At 35.9% G+C, this 18,508-nt stretch overlaps 1 protein-coding gene across 3 annotated transcripts in view; it reads left to right on the forward strand.

Moving 5' to 3' along the window:
* Nucleotides 1-4,943: 4,943 nt before the first annotated feature.
* Nucleotides 4,944-18,508, forward strand: part of abcb11a (ATP-binding cassette, sub-family B (MDR/TAP), member 11a) — a 36,327-nt gene continuing 22,762 nt past the window's right edge. Inside the window, exons 1-5 of one of the 3 annotated variants that reach the window (XM_048194626.1) lie at nucleotides 4,944-5,195; nucleotides 11,371-11,444; nucleotides 13,698-13,871; nucleotides 14,259-14,435; nucleotides 17,314-17,483. The gene's annotated coding sequence lies outside the window, so the exon portion shown is untranslated. Of the gene's footprint in view, nucleotides 5,196-11,370; nucleotides 11,450-13,697; nucleotides 13,872-14,258; nucleotides 14,436-17,313; nucleotides 17,484-18,508 lie in introns of all 3 variants that reach the window. The other 2 variants (XM_048194624.1, XM_048194625.1) reach the window with 2 other exon arrangements.

Consider the following 18,508-nt stretch of genomic DNA (forward strand, 5'->3'; position numbering starts at 1 on the left):
GTATTGCGTGAGGCTGCCTCCTTGTTATTTCTGACTCATAACAAAAAGCAGAACAATGTCTAAAAACTGCTATCTGACATGGTGTACAGCAAACAAGCTAAAAAAAACCAGTATCCACTTTTTTTCTCCTTAAAGACTGGCTTTTATGGTTCGGTAGCTTATAAAATCTTAGTTCTGGATTTTCTAGCTTGTTTGCTGCACAGCTTGTCACAGAGCAGCTTTTAGACCTTGTTCTGTTTTTGTTTTGTCAGAAATGACAAAGAGGCAGCCTCACGCAATACAAAGTCAATGGAGGCGGTTGGATTGTTTTCACCATAGACATCATATATATATATATATATATATATATATATATATATATGATGTCTATGGTTTTCGCCCCCGGCGTGGGCGTGTCCTAAGTCAAAGTCCCTCTAAGACAAGTCATTTCACTCGGCGGCCATCTTTGAAACGCCTCTAGGGCATCCAAGAGCAACTCCTATGTTGTTTGCAATCACGTGGTTATGGTGACGCGCGAAATTCCGGTGGAGGGCAAGCAGTGAAAATCAGAATGGAAGAGATGGGGACAAGTCCTTTCTCTGCTAGTTTAGAAAGGTATAAACAGAAAATCACAACATATGTTGGACGCGATCCTTATGTTATGAAGAGGAGCGACTTTTCCGCTGAATTAAAAGACTTTCCTCGAGGAGGCAGATATAGTGGATGTGAAGCTGCCGTCACGCCGCGTTCAGTTCTAGTCTTGGTTTGTTTATATCGCGCTGTTTCTACTAGTGAAGTTAGAGCAGTATTTTGATTTTCTGTCGTGACTGTGAAAAATGGCGCCATTGTCATTTATGCTGAATCAAGAACTGTAATAGGAACTCACGATATCGTTCGTGGAAAAAAAATGGACGGTAATATAATTTTCGCCTTGGTTGAGAAGGTGAGGGAAGACGACTAGCAAATGTAATAATGTCACTAAATAAACCCACTGCCTTTCGCTCAAAATAATCACATACTTTGCTGAGTTTTGTATTTGTTTTTTGTGTAATAATTAACATTATGTTTTAGAGTATGATCACTCGGCTTGTGAATGATTATAACTTGCACACAGCCACTTCAAAACTGTTCACGAGCTTCTATGGGTTTGATTTTGGTTGTCATTTGTTGAAATAAATACAAAAATACAGCGTGGTCAAATGGGAAAGTGAATATTTACAAAGACAACATTAAAACTAGTTACATTTACACGCTTCCAACAAATAAATGGATCAACTTCTGTCAGCTTGTTGAACACATTTATTTTTATTTGGGCATTTTCTACCATACGATGGCTGAAGCAGCAGCGCGTGACACTGTTCTCATGGTAACCAGATCAACATTGAACAGAATACTACAAAACTGAAGTGAAAATACCAAATTATAATTAAATAGGATAAAATATCTTATCCTCCCTGCAAACGATAGCATGAAGAATGTGAATATTTAAGTCCAAAAGGTAAGCAGGTATCCATATTCATTTAAGTATCAGCAGACGCAAAACGCTATAAAAGGCGAAACTTTTAAAGTTAAAAAACTAAGTAAGTTATAAAAAACGGTATGTTATGTAAACGATATAAACACCTTCTGGGTTCTCGATTTTATCGATTTGAGCAACCATAAACGACGTAAAACATGCGAATTTTGAGTTTTTTATATAGGATTCCTATATAAAAACTTCTCTACGTAATTAAAGCTGCGACAGTTGAGTGCATGAAGTGTCCAACATTCCACACTTCGTTTTTTCCGTTAATTTAGTGCATCATCCGGGTATTTAAAGTGCACTTTTTCTTTTTGGAATTTTCAGTGTGAACTCACTACTTGCACTATACTTAAAAACGTCACAGAATAGTGCACAAGTACGCGAATGGGGACGCACCGTATAAGAAAAAACTGTCATGTTCACACAGCCCCAACAAACACCGACACAGGAGTGACGTCTGACTAGGAAAATTCCACAACTTACATGCGTGTAACCATGTTAACAATATTGTCAGGCAAGTTTATTATATTACAGGTCCGTAGCCAGCCTATTGAAAGGGGGGGTTCTTTTTTTTCAAAAAGTGGACCTTTTTGCAGTTTTTCTCCTCCTTTTGTATTTAATTACGATGTTCAAATACTTAATTTTGGTGACCTTTTATGCACTAATTTGTGCTGGATTAGCTTGTCTGCTGGTATCTTAACGAGCACGCTTTTTGATGCACCTAAAATATATTTACTGCATTGTTGTCAAATTGCTTCCTCATGTACCACCTTTGTCAGTCCATACACAGTTTATAAGTTTAAAGACCACAGTAACAACCAGAGTACCCCCAGGATCCTCCAAATGAAATTCAAGGCTTTTTAAGACCTTTTTAATACCATTTTAAATGAAATTCAATGCCAACTTCATACCCATTCTGACAGAAGTATGAGGGGAAAATGTCAAATCTGTATAAATTTTGAACCCTAGAAAATAATTAATTCGGCATATATTTTTATACCTACTATAAATATTTTATTTACCATAGGCCTACTAAATGTAAACAGCAGTGTCTCTCTCATTGTTACAGAGTGTAATATAATTATATAGGCTAATACTATGATGTAATTGATGTAATACTACTAATGTAATTGATGTAATACTACTAATATACTAATATAATACTATTAATTGCAATAGTCTGGTGCAACTTCTCACATCCAACAAGGTGCATGGAATAAAAAAAATTAGTAATTTAGGAACAAAACCAGCAACACTCATAGATGCCATGGAGGGGTCAGAAATAAACAAAAAACTGAAGCTATATATATCAACTTTATTTTGCCAAAAAATAAAAATCTCTCATTGTTATTGGTTTTTAATATTTAGTGGAAGTAGGCTGTTTTCCTTTACTTCATGCTAGCTTAAATAAAATTAAAATCTTGCACTGAACAACACTGTACAGAACAAATACAACCCTTGAATACATTTGTACACTCTTCTGTTTCTTGACATGGTAGCATCGGACGCGTTTCGGTGATTTAAAACGACGCTCGTGACTTAAAGTCGAGTGCTTTTACTGTAATTTAGGCAAGCGCGCTCATAATAGAAGCGACGCGGTTGAGAGCGCGGCTCATGGTTGCATAGCAACGACAGACGCCACGGGAGCGAAAGCGCATTGAAAAGAAGGAGAATGCCGGCGCGGCCGCGTATGTGACGCGTACTAGAGAATAATAATTATAATAATAATAATAATTTAGCGGGCCGGATTATGTTTTATTTTTGAGATCAGTTGCGGGCCGTAAATGGCCCGCGGGCCGGCAGTTTGAGACCACTGGACTAGACTATCACAGAACGCTGACACAATCAGCTACCCAATGATGATTTTCATTCAATCCGAGCATATTGACTCGTATTACTCGTATAATACTCGTACTCGGCAGAAGTGCTTTATCCGTACCGGATACTTGTTTCAGCCGAGTATCCGGCTCATCTCTAGTAATTTACCTCACTTGCCTAGTAACCATAGTAACGGGTGCGCGAGCTTTCGCGCTTACTGCTATGACGTGGAGCGCGAGGTGCACTCAACATTACGCTGCATGAATTTTTAATTAGCCTATACTAGTAACAGTTCATTTTGTTACGGTATGAACTTAATCCTAGGAAAAGTAAAAAAATAAAAAAAATAAAAATAAGACCTTTGTAACGAAATCCAAGACTTTGTATACCAAATTCAAGGCTATTAAGACTTTTTTTTTTTTTAAGACTTTAAGAAAATTTAAGACTTTTTCAATGCTTTTAAGACCCCGCGGGTACCCTGAACAACAGAATAGATTTAATGAACTTTACTGAAATATTAATAATAATTCTTCTCATCATCATTTCTTGACTCTCTGTCAATGCCTCTTTGCATTTCCATTGGCTCCAGTCTGCCGGTATTGGCCAATCATAAAAGTCGATATTGCACAGCTAATGTCACTGAATATCCCACTATATTTTATTATTCTAATTACGCTACGTTTATATGGCTATTATATTATAGACTAATGAGTGGATAAAATATAGAAATACTTTTAATAAAAAAAAAAAATAATATATATATATATATATATATATATATATATATATATATATATATATATATATATATAGGAAAATTTTGTATATTTTAAATTTACATGCATAAATCTGGTGCATTCTGAGAGCAAAATTAAGTGACTAGATCAATGAAAAAAAATTGTTCTCTTGTAAACAATTTTGTGCTATAAAAGTAAGTTATTTATTGGTGATGGTAGGGCAATAATTTATTAGTGGGAGCCTGCATCTGTATTTGTGGAGCTAATGGTCACTCTTTGATTTGTTAACCAATCCAGAATGCAAACACACCACTTCATTATAGATAAAAATAACAAATTAATAAAAATATATAATCATAAGCTGACCAATAAATAAATAAGTAAACTAGGTGAGTATTCAGCAGCAAAAAGTATTCTAGCCTAATTCTTGGGAAAGAAAAAAAAGAAAACAAAAAAACTTTGCACAGTAATTTTATAAATCCAAATGTTAATAAAAAGTTTAAAATGACTATTTGTATTCTTATGAAATGGGAAAAAAACGATTTATATTAATTTATATGTAAATAATTATATGTATATTATTGTAAGATTAAAAGACTCTTTATTTTAAATGTATTGTGCAGCTTTTTAATGGGGCAACAAGATATGATAGATACGACAGAACAAAATAGGCTATTAATAATCTTTCAGTGTGCAAAACCATGATAATATGAAACGCTAAAAAACAGCAGCACAAACCGCTTATGCGCATCCCGGGAGCAGAATGATGCGCTTGAAGCAGTATCGAGTCAGAGCGCGCAGTTGCGCATATTAATCATATGTTTCTTCTCACTTTTTTAAATTCCAGTTATTGTGCATGTGACGCCAATTCATAGTCCTTGTGTTGTGCGATCTAACAGACATCCTGTAGCCAATATGATGACATCGTTCAGAAACAACAATAAACTCCAGCAAGATAAAGTCATTTTATGCAAATCCACAGCCCTTTATCTACATATCAAGTATTATAATGGGAATATATCATATTGGAGAGTTTTACCGTGCTGACTGCCATTACCGAACGCGACGCGCTGTTTGAGTGCTGAATGATTGACAGCTGTAGCAGAGGGAGACGAGTTTCTGACCGTGAACTTAACGATGTAAGTTACATATCCTTCTGTCCCTCACATGAAGCTATGGAATGGCTTCAGATGACTTTGAATATAGTGCACGGAAACTTAATTGCTTCTAGTCTACTTATTTTGCTCTATGATTCCCACTTTTGCCATATAAAAGAGCGCAATCAGACGGTAATTTAAATATTGCGACCTAATTTCCGTTTCATTTTGAGACTGTGGCGGGACAAATTAGAATGTGGCGGGCGGCCACGTGATAGTCAATGTATGGGAAACACTGTATATAGGCATTGATTAAAAAATCTGATGACAAAAAAAAAAAAAAAAAAACCCGACTTAAATCTGGACCTTTGGCAGTGAGAGGGGGGGTTCGATCGAACCACCCGAACCCCCCCTGTCTACGGGCATGTATTAATAATATAGTATCATATATATTTTCATTGTATTAAAGTATTGAGGCAAAACAAAAATGCTAACCTGAAATCCGAAGCGCTGTAGCCATCGATCTGATCGCAACCTATTGGTTGGTATACGGTTTTTAAACTTTTTTTAGCGCCTTGTTATTAACGAGACCCATAAGCATATACAGCCATGTAGCTAAACAAGCCAAAATATCGTTTTTAATAAATACCATTTTGGCGCTCTTTGATGTGTCTTGACCGCTATCGCCTCATCAGTTCAATATGGCGTTATTTTACTGTCAATTGTCGAGAGCACATTACTGTGACGCGAGAGCATATCAATGTAATGCGCGAGCGCAAATCTGTCCGCTCGCGCGCGGATTTCCTCTGCTCTCGCGCAAATCTGTCCGCTCGCGCGCGGATTTCCTTTGCTCTCGCGCAAATCTGGATGCACGCGCTCAAATATACAGTGCTCTCTTATGAACTGCCTCTCCTCTCGCTCAGATATTGCGTGTGCACGCTCAAACTGTTTCCTGCACGCTCAAACTGCACATGTGGCGCTCACGAATCTCTCCGTGCTCTTGCAGAAATTAATTTGCTTTTGGATTAAACGCTGTCAAAAGTTATAAACCAATCAGAAGAGACGACTGATCCATGAAAATGCTACATGGAATCTTATTGGCTGAGAGTGAACTGCGCCTGGAATTCTTTCGACAAAGATATGTATTTTATTTATTCACAATTTAATAATATTTATCAAATGTAACCTAGTCTAACTGCATCACATTACAGGTCAAACCCCTATTTATCTAAACAAACAAACAAAAAATGTTTCTTAAAGTTATTGTGGTCATACGTTTTGTGTTGAATTTTTTTTTTTTTTTAAATAGGTAACATTTTACAATAAGGTTTTTATTTGTTAACATTAGTTAATGTATTATCTAACATGAACTAACAATGTGCAATACATTACTGTAATTATTAATCTTTGTTAACGTTAAAAATACAGCTGTTTGTTGGTTGTTTACTTCACAGTGCATTTAATAATGTTAACAAATACAACATTTGATTTTAATAACGTATTAGTAAATGTTGAAATTAACATTAACAAATATTAATAAATGCTGAAGAAGAGCAATTCATTATTAGTTAATCAATGTTAACTAATGCAGTTAAATAATGTTAACGCAACCTTATTGTAAAGTATTACCAACAAATATCTTCTGATTTAAGACCGAACAAGATCAGGGTCAAATCGTCATTCCCTTAATACTTAATGTGGAGATCACATATACCACTATAGTCAATTTCTTTTGAGGTCTGGAATTAATGATTCTGATACATCAAATACATTTAAACAGTCACTGGTCACCACCTACTGGCAGAACAGTGTAACAACATTAGTTTCAACATTCATTTAGCTACTTATTTTAATTGCTGAAATCAGTGTATATTCAGACTATAAATTGTTATTGCAATACTTGCATTATTATTGAATGTTTGCAACACAGATGTAGCAATAGTATGTTGTTGAAAACACTTTGTGAAGCTGTTTAAAACATATAGCTTACATGACCACTGCTTTCAGCAGCAATGCAAAAGCAGGTTTAAATATTCTGGTATGATTGTAATTTCAAAAGGTTTAATAGACAGAACCGAATCGTTGTCATTTAGGAATAAGATCGCGTTCTTTTGCTTAATCGTGCATACACAAGAGCTTAGGTATTTTTGTATGTCATGTTTTATACCAGACCTCAAAAGAAATTGACTATAGTGGTATATGTGATCTCCACATTAAGTATTAAGGGAATGACGATTTGACCCTGATCTTGTTCGGTCTTAAATCAGAAGATGTTTGTTGGTAATACTTTACAATAAGGTTGCGTTAACATTATTTAACTGCATTAGTTAACATTAACTAATAATGAATTGCTCTTCTTCAGCATTTATTAATATTTGTTAATGTTAATTTCAACATTTACTAATACGTTATTAAAATCAAATGTTGTATTTGTTAACATTATTAAATGCACTGTGAAGTAAACAACCAACAAACAGCTGTATTTTTAACGTTAACAAAGATTAATAATTACAGTAATGTATATTGCACATTGTTAGTTCATGTTAGATAATACATTAACTAATGTTAACAAATAAAAACCTTATTGTAAAATGTTACCTTTTTTTTTTTTAAAAATTTCAACACAAAACGTATGACCACAATAACTTTAAGAAACATTTTTTGTTTGTTTGTTTGTTTAGATAAATAGGGGTTTGACCTGTAATGTGATGCAGTTAGACTAGGTTACATTTGATAAATATTATTAAATTGTGAATAAATAAAATACATATCTTTGTCGAAAGAATTCCAGGCGCAGTTCACTCTCAGCCAATAAGATTCCATGTAGCATTTTCATGGATCAGTCGTCTCTTCTGATTGGTTTATAACTTTTGACAGCGTTTAATCCAAAAGCAAATTAATTTCTGCAAGAGCACGGAGAGATTCGTGAGCGCACATGTGCAGTTTGAGCGCGCAGGACACGTTTGAGCACGCAGGAAACAGTTTGAGCGATATCTGAGCGAGAGGAGAGGCAGTTCATAAGAGAGCACTGTATATTTGAGCGCGCACGTCCAGATTTGCGCGAGAGCAAAGGAAATCCGCGCGCGAGCGGACAGATTTGCGCTCGCGCATTACATTGATATGCTCTCGCGTCACAATAATGTGCTCTCGACAAATGACAGTAAAATAACGCCATAGTTCAATAGAAGCGGCAGCGTGAAGCTCGCTTGAACTGATCCTCTGCTTTAATACCAGTTACAGCGCGAAATAAACATAAATGAACTTCTGAAGGTATGTTAAAAGATACAGAACAGCTTAATGAAATCCATATCATGTATTCGCGTAATCAGTGTTTCAACCGCGGAAAAACGTTAATAAAACAGCTTGTAAACAATGTCACGTAACGTCATATTTAGGCTAACGTTACCTCATTACAAGCATATTCAGTGACCATAAACTTGTTAGTCAGCTAGAAAAATTAACTCTAGAGAGGAGCATTTAGCTATGCACCATATTAATTATATTTTTTAATGTTCTTCAATAGCCTATATAGCCTAATGCATGTTTGAATTAATCTGTCATGTTGGCAGCCACCATTTAAAAGTTTTATATTTCAAAAAACTAATTGGAGTAGAAATTATTTTAAAGTGAGTAGGCCTATTATAACTTTATTATTACAAAAATTTGTTAAGTTTGTATGCAAATCAGTTCATTTTAACTTTCAATATTAATGTAGCCTAGTAACTGATTCCCATGTATATTGTACAGCATTAGTTGAGATATTTTTTTCTTGAGAAAATTTGCCATGTACTGATATGATATACAGTATATCCAAAATAACTGATATTGAATCGGATTTCAAGTTAGTGAATTGAAATGCATAACTATGATGTCAGACTGGCAGGAAATTGTGTAAAAATAGAAAACAAAGTCCAAACGGGGTGATATTGTGACTTACTGATAATCCTCATCTTTCCATTATTGTCACACTTTAAAAATGCTGGGTTAAAAGCAACCCAAGTTGGGTTGAGAATGGACATACTCAACGATTGGGTTGTTTTAACCCAGCACTTGGGTTGTTTGCCCAACCTGGGTAGTTTTATTTAACTTAACTATTGTTTAAAAATGACTGTGGCTGGTCAAAATGAACCCAAAATAGGTTGGAAATTAAAAATCACACAATTACTAGAGGCAACAATAATAATCAAAAGGTGATCATTTATTAATAAACAATTTAATAAACGTTATTGTTGAATTATTATATTTTAAATAATTTATCATATTAAATTTCTAACATATTTTGGGTTTATTTTAAGCAAGCAATACAGCAATTTTTACACAATAATTGGGTTAAATAAAACTACGCAGCACGCTGGGCAAACTTTTAACTCAACCGCTGGGGTAAAATAACCCAATCGCTGGGTTTGTCCATTTTCAACCCAACTTGGGTTGTTTTTAACCCAGCATTTTGTAGTTGCAACTTGCACTCTTAAATGTGCATTGAAACTTGCCAGCTGATAATGCTCCAGGGACCAAATTCATATAACATCTAAGGCTATCTTAACTAGTTGAGTTATATGGTGATTGACACTAAACAGTAGAAAATCAGTCCAGTCTCTTCAGCTGTAAATGTCATTGTCTGTTAAAGTCTTGTGTTGCTTATAATAAATTGACATGTTGATAACACACACATAAGCAGTCTTTCAGAATGCTCTCAATTACAAGTAGCCTAGATCAGATGCATACTATATGCATTAGTGAGTGTGGTGGTGCTGATGGGGATGCGTGAGTATGAGGTTGTGAGGGAAAAATCACAGCATACTCACTACAAAAAACTAGACTACACCACTGGCTATAACTCCGTTAATCTTGCATGCAATGAATAAAATTATATAAGTTGCATTGACTTCACCAGTCAAAGCTCGACTCAAAAAGTACCAAGTGAATCATTAACTCACTGACACTGCAAAACAGTATGAAGGATTTTGTAGAAGTTCAATAAAAACAAAAGATACATTTAAAATAAACATGTATGAGGAATAATAATAGTACGTTTTTCTGTTTCTTTATCTTTTCACATTGGAGAATTGTGCACGTGGGTGATTAAGAAATGGTCAGATTCGTGAACGAATCGTTTTGATTCGAATCTTCAGAATCAGTTGAACCGGTTCATACGAATCGGGCTGAATCGGTCAGAGCAGTGCTGCCAATTTAGCAATTTTGTCGCTAGATTTAGCAGAGTCAACAATTCACTAAAGCGTTTATAAGCATGTCCGATTGAAATTAGCCGAGAAGCAGCAAGTGAACTTATGGTAAGAAACAATATAAAACAATCATTAAAGTACTTTGATTTTGAATAGGCCTACTAAGAGGGGTGAACTTATGATTTGACCGATGTGACGAAAAGAATAATTAAAAAGTAATAAAATAAAAAGTACTGCGATGTTGTAACTACAACTTGATTTTATCAACGCAAATATGAAATAGAGTTGATTTTAATAAATGTCACTTAATTATTATAACGTGCAAAAATGTTTATTCGAGAGTTGTGCATTATTGCTGTTTATTGTAAACGAATTATTTTTATGAGCAGAATCGTGGCTGCAACAAATTGAACTGGGGCGCATGAAATTACAAGAAACGTATTTAAAAAAACGTAATATCTGCTTATGTTTATTATTATTTATTAACTTATTTATTGAAACTGTTTACGTTGGATATCTGGACTACGTGATTGCGAATTGACGTAAAAGAACAGCTCAGTTTGTTCTGAACCTGTTCTGTCCAAATGAATTGTTTGAAAGAACCGATTACCGAAAATGAGTCGGATCTCACTTCACTAATAGGAATGGGGCGTGTACATGAATGCGACGTCAACAACTTTTACACTGTCCTGTTGATGCATCGGAAAGAATAAAAGAAACTAAGCTAACGTTGTTGCAACATCAAAATGTTATTATAAGAAAACGCACGATCAATAGGCCTACTTGAAAACGCCCTGACAGAAATCTTTTGCAAACAGCATGCATTTACTAAAGAGTTTTCTCACTGTAACGTCTTGCAAAACAGTCTACAAACCGCACGTATAGGCTACTCACCGTTTCTTTATAAGTCAGCTTTATAAGATATCTGTTTCTATCTGATCTCTGTTGTTCTTCCTAACCGCTTTGTATCTGCACCGGTTAACTGAGTTAAGTGTGTGCAATTATGTAATAAGTGTTCCGTGCTGCTCCTGCAGGGGGCGCTGAATGATCAGAAAGGAGAGTTTCCTTCCTTCCACAATTCTCTGAGTTTGGCAGTCGCAGTGGGAAGGTCAGGTAAAACACCAGAGATTACTGTCTCTCATTTCTCTCTTGCATTTTTCTTAAAGCTGCAAAGCAGCTTCACTGTAAAAATTATTTTCATGATTTATCACAACATTTTCACACAAATCAACTTAGATAATTAATGTGGTTCAGATAACACAATATTTTGAGTTTCTGTTGATTAAAGGTGCAATATGTAAGAAATTTGCAGTAAAATATCCAAAAAACACTAGGCCAGTGTTATATATTTTGTTCACTTGAGTACTTACAATATCCCAAATGTTTCCAACTATTTGTAAATCGTGAGAAAATTGCAATTTTAACCAAGGCTCCGGGACATGTGAGGAGTCGCCTGTCAATTGCGTCATACCCGCGTTACCCTCGGTTTCCCGTTTTATTTTGTAGAAACCATGGAAACACCAAAGACGCTGGGTGCCATAGAATGGAAAATTGAATTTACCTTGGCATAGGTAAATAACAAGAGTTCAGTACATGGAAATGACATACAGTGAGTCTCAAACTCCATTGTTTCCTCCTTCTTATGTAAATCTCATTTGTTTAAAAGACCTCCAAAGAACAGGCGAATCTCAACATAACACCGACTGTTACGTAACTGTCAGGATCATTAATATGTACACCCCCAATATTTGCATATGCCAGCTCATGTTCAAGGCATTAGACAAGGGCAGGACGTCTGGATGTGCACAGCTGAATCATCAGACTAGGTAAGCAAGCAAAGACAATAGCGAAAAATAGCAGATGGAGCAATAATAACTGACATGATCCATGATATCATGATATTTTTAGTGATATTTGTAAATTGTCTTTCTAAATGTTTTGTTAGCATGTTGCTAATGTACTGTTAAATGCGGTTAAAGTTACCATAGTTTATTACTGTATTCACGGAGACAAGAGCCGTCGCTATTTTAATTATTAAACACTTGCAGTCTGTATAATTCATAAACACAACTTCATTCTTTATAAATCTCTCCAACAGTGTAGCATTAGCCCGTTAGCCATGGAGCATAGCCTCAAACTCATTCAGAATCAAATGTAAACATCCAAATAAATGCTATACTCACATGATCCGATGCATGCAAGCAGCATGCATGACGAACACTTTGTAAAGATCCATTTTGAGGGTTATATTAGCTGTGTGAACTTTGTTTATGCAATGATAGAGTCGAGAGCTCGGGAGGGGGCGGAGAGCGCGAGGAATTAAAGGGGCCGCAGCCTGAATCAGCGCATTTCTAATGATGCCCCAAAATAGGCAGTTACAAAAATTCATAAAAAAAAATCTATGGGGTATTTTGAGCTGAAACTTCACAGACACATTCAGGGGACACCTTAGACTTATATTACATCTTGTAAAAAATGTTCTAGGGCACCATTAATAATTACATGTTTTTATAGACAAGGGAAGAACTGTTTTGATATATTTATAGACAGAAAACTAATTATTGTTATATAGCTCAACATGTTTAGTCTTATTGTTTAAATCAAATTTTCTTGATTTTTTGTGAGTACCATGCTTTACCATGCAGTTTTTCAGATGCAGCTTTATTTTTAGTAACAGTAATACAGAATTTTCTCCATTATAAAATACGTTTTAAAATTAATTGCATGCCATTTATCAACACAAGCCATCCAGCATTTAATATGATATTCTAAAATCGATCTATCTTACTGCAGTGTGTAACAGTGTCTCAAAGCAGCCACCGAGCGAATGCACAGAGTAACGTTATAACATTTTCATCACACTCAAATGTATCTAATATGATAAACAGAGCTGCGTCACCTCATACTCATGACCGGAAAAGCGGAAGCGGTGCCGGCGACTGTGTCATAATAAAAGTCCCGCTGCTCGTGAGGCGTGAGTTGCGCAATCGCTCCAGTGGCCTCGTTCAGCTCCACAACACTCGCTCCTGCTCTGCTTCATACTACAGTAACGTTAATAATCGCATGAACATGATTTCTGCCAGAGTCCTATCCTGATTATTTTCCACCGGCTGTGAGGTGAAGACCACATGTCCCAAAATTCTGTGCTCAAACTTGGTGTCATCAAGCTACGCCTTTGTTTTGAATAGGCCTCTAGCGACCTCTAGCGGACAGAAATCTTACATATTGCACCTTTAAACCAATCGCCTTCATTGTATTAACTCAAATTTTTAATTTCAATGAACTCAATAATTTTTTGTGGCAACCAGGTAACTTACTTTTTTAAGTTAAACCAACAATTCTTTTTTTTTTTTTTTTACAGTGTTTGAACAATGGTGACGTTGTTGGTAATCATACAGTAATAATAAAGCAAGCCACTTGAGCCATACACGATTTACAAAAAGGCTTTAGCATGAGGGGTCGAGATGATGATGATTATTATCATTAATGTTAAATGCCTGTAAATGCATCACTTGCTGCTTAATGAACATCACCGGTATGACTATTTATCTTTATTTCAGTTTTATTTTTAGCAATGTTAGTACTTCAACTTTTTTTTCAGTTAGTTATCAAGTCAAAAACTAATTTAAGTTTTGTTTTTGCATCTAATATTTATATTGTATTCATGTAAGTTAACAACTATGATGTTTAATAGTTTTAGTTAATAACAGCACAGGTCCTGAGATCAGTTTCTAAAGAAGTAGTTTCCTGTGTTTGGGAACGTGTAAACAGTACATTCCTAAACACAGGAAACAACCTCAGACTTCTTTGAAACTGTATCTACAGTGAGCAGGAATCACTTGTGTTATTGTTAATGCTGCAGTTAAAAAGCTCCAGGGCTGCTGCACACTTCCTATTTGAGGCATTCAAATTATTCATTTAGCAGAGACTGTTATTCAAACGAAGTGACTTAAGCAGTTCGTCCTGAAGAGACAACAAGAGAAGTGCTGCTTCACAAGAAGTTTTAAGATTGCTCAGAAAAGCAGGACAGAGACGCATTGGCTACATTCATACAGGACTGACGACCCAAAAACATGGATTCAGTTCTGTGTATGAACAGGTAAATCTCTTGTCTGGATTGGTGGATTAAGAGACTGAGCTGATATATAAAATTGAGTCTTGCATTTACTGTTAAACCTGTCATATATATAGTGCCATATTAATGTACAGTATTTACATACTGTTAACTTCATACATTTTAATGTGGGGACAGGGTTGAATTGAGAATGCTTTTTAAAGCCATTATTATTTATATATCTTGATACGTGATGTAAAATGACAATGAAGAGTGGGAGAGGTGCAAGATGCAATTTTATGGCAGAATATCGCAAACAACGATACCAGCTTTTATCACTTTAACTGTAAAACTGATTAATAAGTGATAAGTGATTTATCATGGGTCAAAAAATACACTGTAGTTATTCACCGCCCGGTCACTGACCTAATTTTACACACCTTTTTACCACAAGATGGAACCTGAGAGAGTGTCTTTTCTCTTTTAACATAATTTAATTAACTATTTATGTACATTTTTGTCAGTATATTAACAGTATTTGAGTCCATAACACTTCTAATTTTCTAAAGAGTTTTGTAAAGAGACAGACCGCCCGGTATCTGTTTCCAAATATATAAAGCCTGTTTTATGCGTTTTCAACCCATTTGTAAGGCTTTAATTAGATTACAAATGCATGCATGCCATATTTGTTTGTGTAACATAATATTAGGGCTTGAAAAATGCTGTTTTTGCTTTTTAGTTGTTATAAAGCATGTTTTGTGATTCATTGGCCACCAGATGTCAATGTTATGTATAAGTTATTTTGGCATTTTTCTTGATCGGCTAGGTATATTTTACTTTCAGAGGGTTTGATTTACTGTTTCAATAAGGATTGATGTAAGACATACACCATATCAGCATCATAAATTTGCCCTAAAGGCTCCCAAAATGTCAAAAGAGTAGCCTAATATATATACTGATCAGGCATAACATTATGATCGCTGACAGGTGAAGTGAATAACACTGATTATCTCTTCATCACAGCACCTGTTAGTGGATGGGATATATTAGGCAGCAAGTGAACATTTTATCCTCAAAGTTGATGTGTTAGAAGCAGGAAAATGGGCAAGCGTAAGGATTTGAGAGAGTTTGACAAGGGCCAAATTGTGATGGCTAGACGTCTGGGTCAGAGCATCTCCAAAACTGCAGCTCTTGTGGGGTGTTCCCGGTCTGCAGTGGTCAGTATCTATCAAAAGTTCTCCAAGGAAGGAACAGTGGTGAACCGGCGACAGGGTCATGGGCGGCCGAGGCTCATTGATGCACGTGAGGAGCAAAGGCTGGCCCGTGTGGTCCGATCCAACAGACGAGCTACTGTAGCTCAAATTGCTCAAGAAGTTAATGCTGGTTCTGATAGAAAGGCGTCAGAATACACAGTGCATCACAGTTTGTTGCGTATGGGCATGTGTATGCCCATGCTGACCCCTGTCCACCACTGAAAGCGCCAACAGTGACACGTGAGCATCAGAACTGGACCACGGAGCAATGGAAGAAGGTGATCTGGTCCGATGAATCACGTTTTTTGCGTCACTTACCTGGGAAACACATGGCACCAGGATGCACTATGGGAAGAAGGCAAGCTGGCGGAGGCAGTGTGATGCTTTGGGCATTGTTCTGCTGGGAAACCTTGGATCCTGCCATCCGTGTGGATGTTACTTTGACACGTACCACCTACCTAAGCATTGTTGCAGACCATGTACACCCTTTCATGGAAATGGTATTCCCTGGTGGCTGTGGCCTCTTTCAGCAGGATAATGCTCCTGCCATAAAGCAGAAATGGTTTGAGGAGCACAACAACGAGTTTGAGGTGTTGTCTTGGCCTCCAAATTCCCCAGATCTCAATCCAATCGAGCATCTGTGGGATGTGCTGAACAAACAAGTCCATGGAGGCTCCACCTCACAACTTAAAGGATCTGCTGCTAACATCTTGGTGTCAGATACCACAGCACACCTTCAGGGGTCTAGAGGAGTCCATGCCTCGACGGGTCAGGGCTGTTTTGGCAGCAAAAGGGGGACCAACACAATATTAGGAAGGTGGTCATTATGTTATGCCTGATCGGTGTTTATACTGTGCTGGGTGTTAATTAAATTAAATAAAATAATGAATTACTTTCCCTTAAAAAGGTAAAGGGATTACTTTTTTGTAATTATTTACAGTTACTTCTGATGTAATTGCATTAAATACTGTACAGACTCACTACAAAACAATTCTATATAAAACATATTATATTGAATTGTATAATATTATCACTTAACTTGTGTCATCTTTCATATTTTCAGTTTTGCCCAAACTTGATCTTAATATTTTGCTCATTATATATCCATGAGGAATAAATGCTGAGATATCTTAAAGCCAATACGTCTGTCTTTATAATCTCTACTGCACTGGATTCAGATAGTGGGGATAAATATGAGATTTGTAATCAGTTATTGATAATTTATTTGTTTCTGACATGTCACCAAAAGGGTTGAATGACCGCTAGGTTATTAAACTACCATCTTTTATGCATTTATTAAGTCTGTCTGAATAAAATAGTACATAATGGGGAGCATTATCCAAAATAACCATGACTGATTATTATTATTATGACACTTGAATCAAATGGCACATTATAGACCTTAACGAACAAAAATATATATTTTTTTATCATATTGCTATACCAACCTTGTCTTAATAAACCAACAACCCAACGGTCATTCAACCCGATTTATTACTGATGTCTATGTGACGACGTTAATAATCAGCAGTAAACCTCAATGTGATTTGAACAGTGATTAATAAATGTGACCAACATCAGAAAAAATTTCACACTGGCAACTCATTAACACTTTTAACATTATTTCCCTCCCCAAACTCATAATGGCCATCTCGAATCTCTGTTTGGAGTAGAGAACAGAACAGACTGTGCACAGCTTGACCTTGTCAGGCTGAGATCAGGTAATGTCTTATCAGTCTAATAAAGGGGAAGATAGTGTTGGAGGTGTGGACTGACTGCACTGATAGAAAAGCCCCTCTGACATGAGAGAATCGTCACTGAGAGCAGCTCAGCTCAACAGGTATGAACCACTCCTTCTCTCTTTCTCTATTACAAAAAAAAGACTATATAACAGTTATCACATTTAAATGATTTGATTGAGCAGAGTTGATTTAGAAATGGAAAAGAACACAAACGAGATCTTTTCGATATTTCAATAGTTTGCAGTGAGATTACATGGAGACTTTTGCTTCAGTCGGCTGTGTTTCGGATTTGTTTTCTCTCAAGACTAAGATGCCAATAGAGTTTCAGGAGAGATCTTGGCGATGTCTTATACTGTGCTCAAATTTAAAACATGTTTTCTTATCAAATTCTTGCAAAACAAAATGATATGAGCTGCTATTGACATTACATTGCTTTTTAATCTAACCACTCTTAGAAAAGTGGTGAAAGGTTCAATGGTGTAGCTGATTATGATTTCGCTTTTTTAATGTAATGTTGCTATTTGAGCATAAACAACATATGCAAAGTTACGACACTCAAAGTTCAATGCAAAGGGAGATAATTTGCTGTGACTACAACAATCTTCTACCCCTGTTAGCGACATCACTAACCCTAAAATTTACATAAACACACCCCCGAGAACACACAACAAAGGGGGTGAGGCCATGTTGGGCTGCTTTAGAGAAGAGGAAGAGTTGTTGTAGTAGAGTGTTGTTGTCATGCCGTCATTTTGCGCCGGACTGCTTCACAAACGAGGGTCAATTGGACACTGGATTATGTCCAATGAATTATTACAGAACAATTAAAAACATTATAAAAAAAAAAATACATTCATAAATAATAAATAAAAATAAAAAAAAGAAACTGTTTACACTTAGAAGAAAAGGCTCTACAGAACCTTAAAGGGCTCTGTCAGGCGAACATTTTAGGGGTTATTTTATGTATTAGTTTCAATTAAGCACATGGCGGAACCAGAGCCGTTAAATATAATCAGTTGAAAAGAAAAGTTCAGGATTATTAATATTCAGTAACTAGCTCTGTTATATAATCAGTATGAAGTGCCAGGTTAATAATAGCAGGTAAAAGGTTGTCTCTATAGTTCAA

Source organism: Megalobrama amblycephala, linkage group LG6, assembly GCF_018812025.1.
Source record: "Megalobrama amblycephala isolate DHTTF-2021 linkage group LG6, ASM1881202v1, whole genome shotgun sequence".
Taxonomy (NCBI): Eukaryota; Metazoa; Chordata; class Actinopteri; order Cypriniformes; family Xenocyprididae; genus Megalobrama; species Megalobrama amblycephala.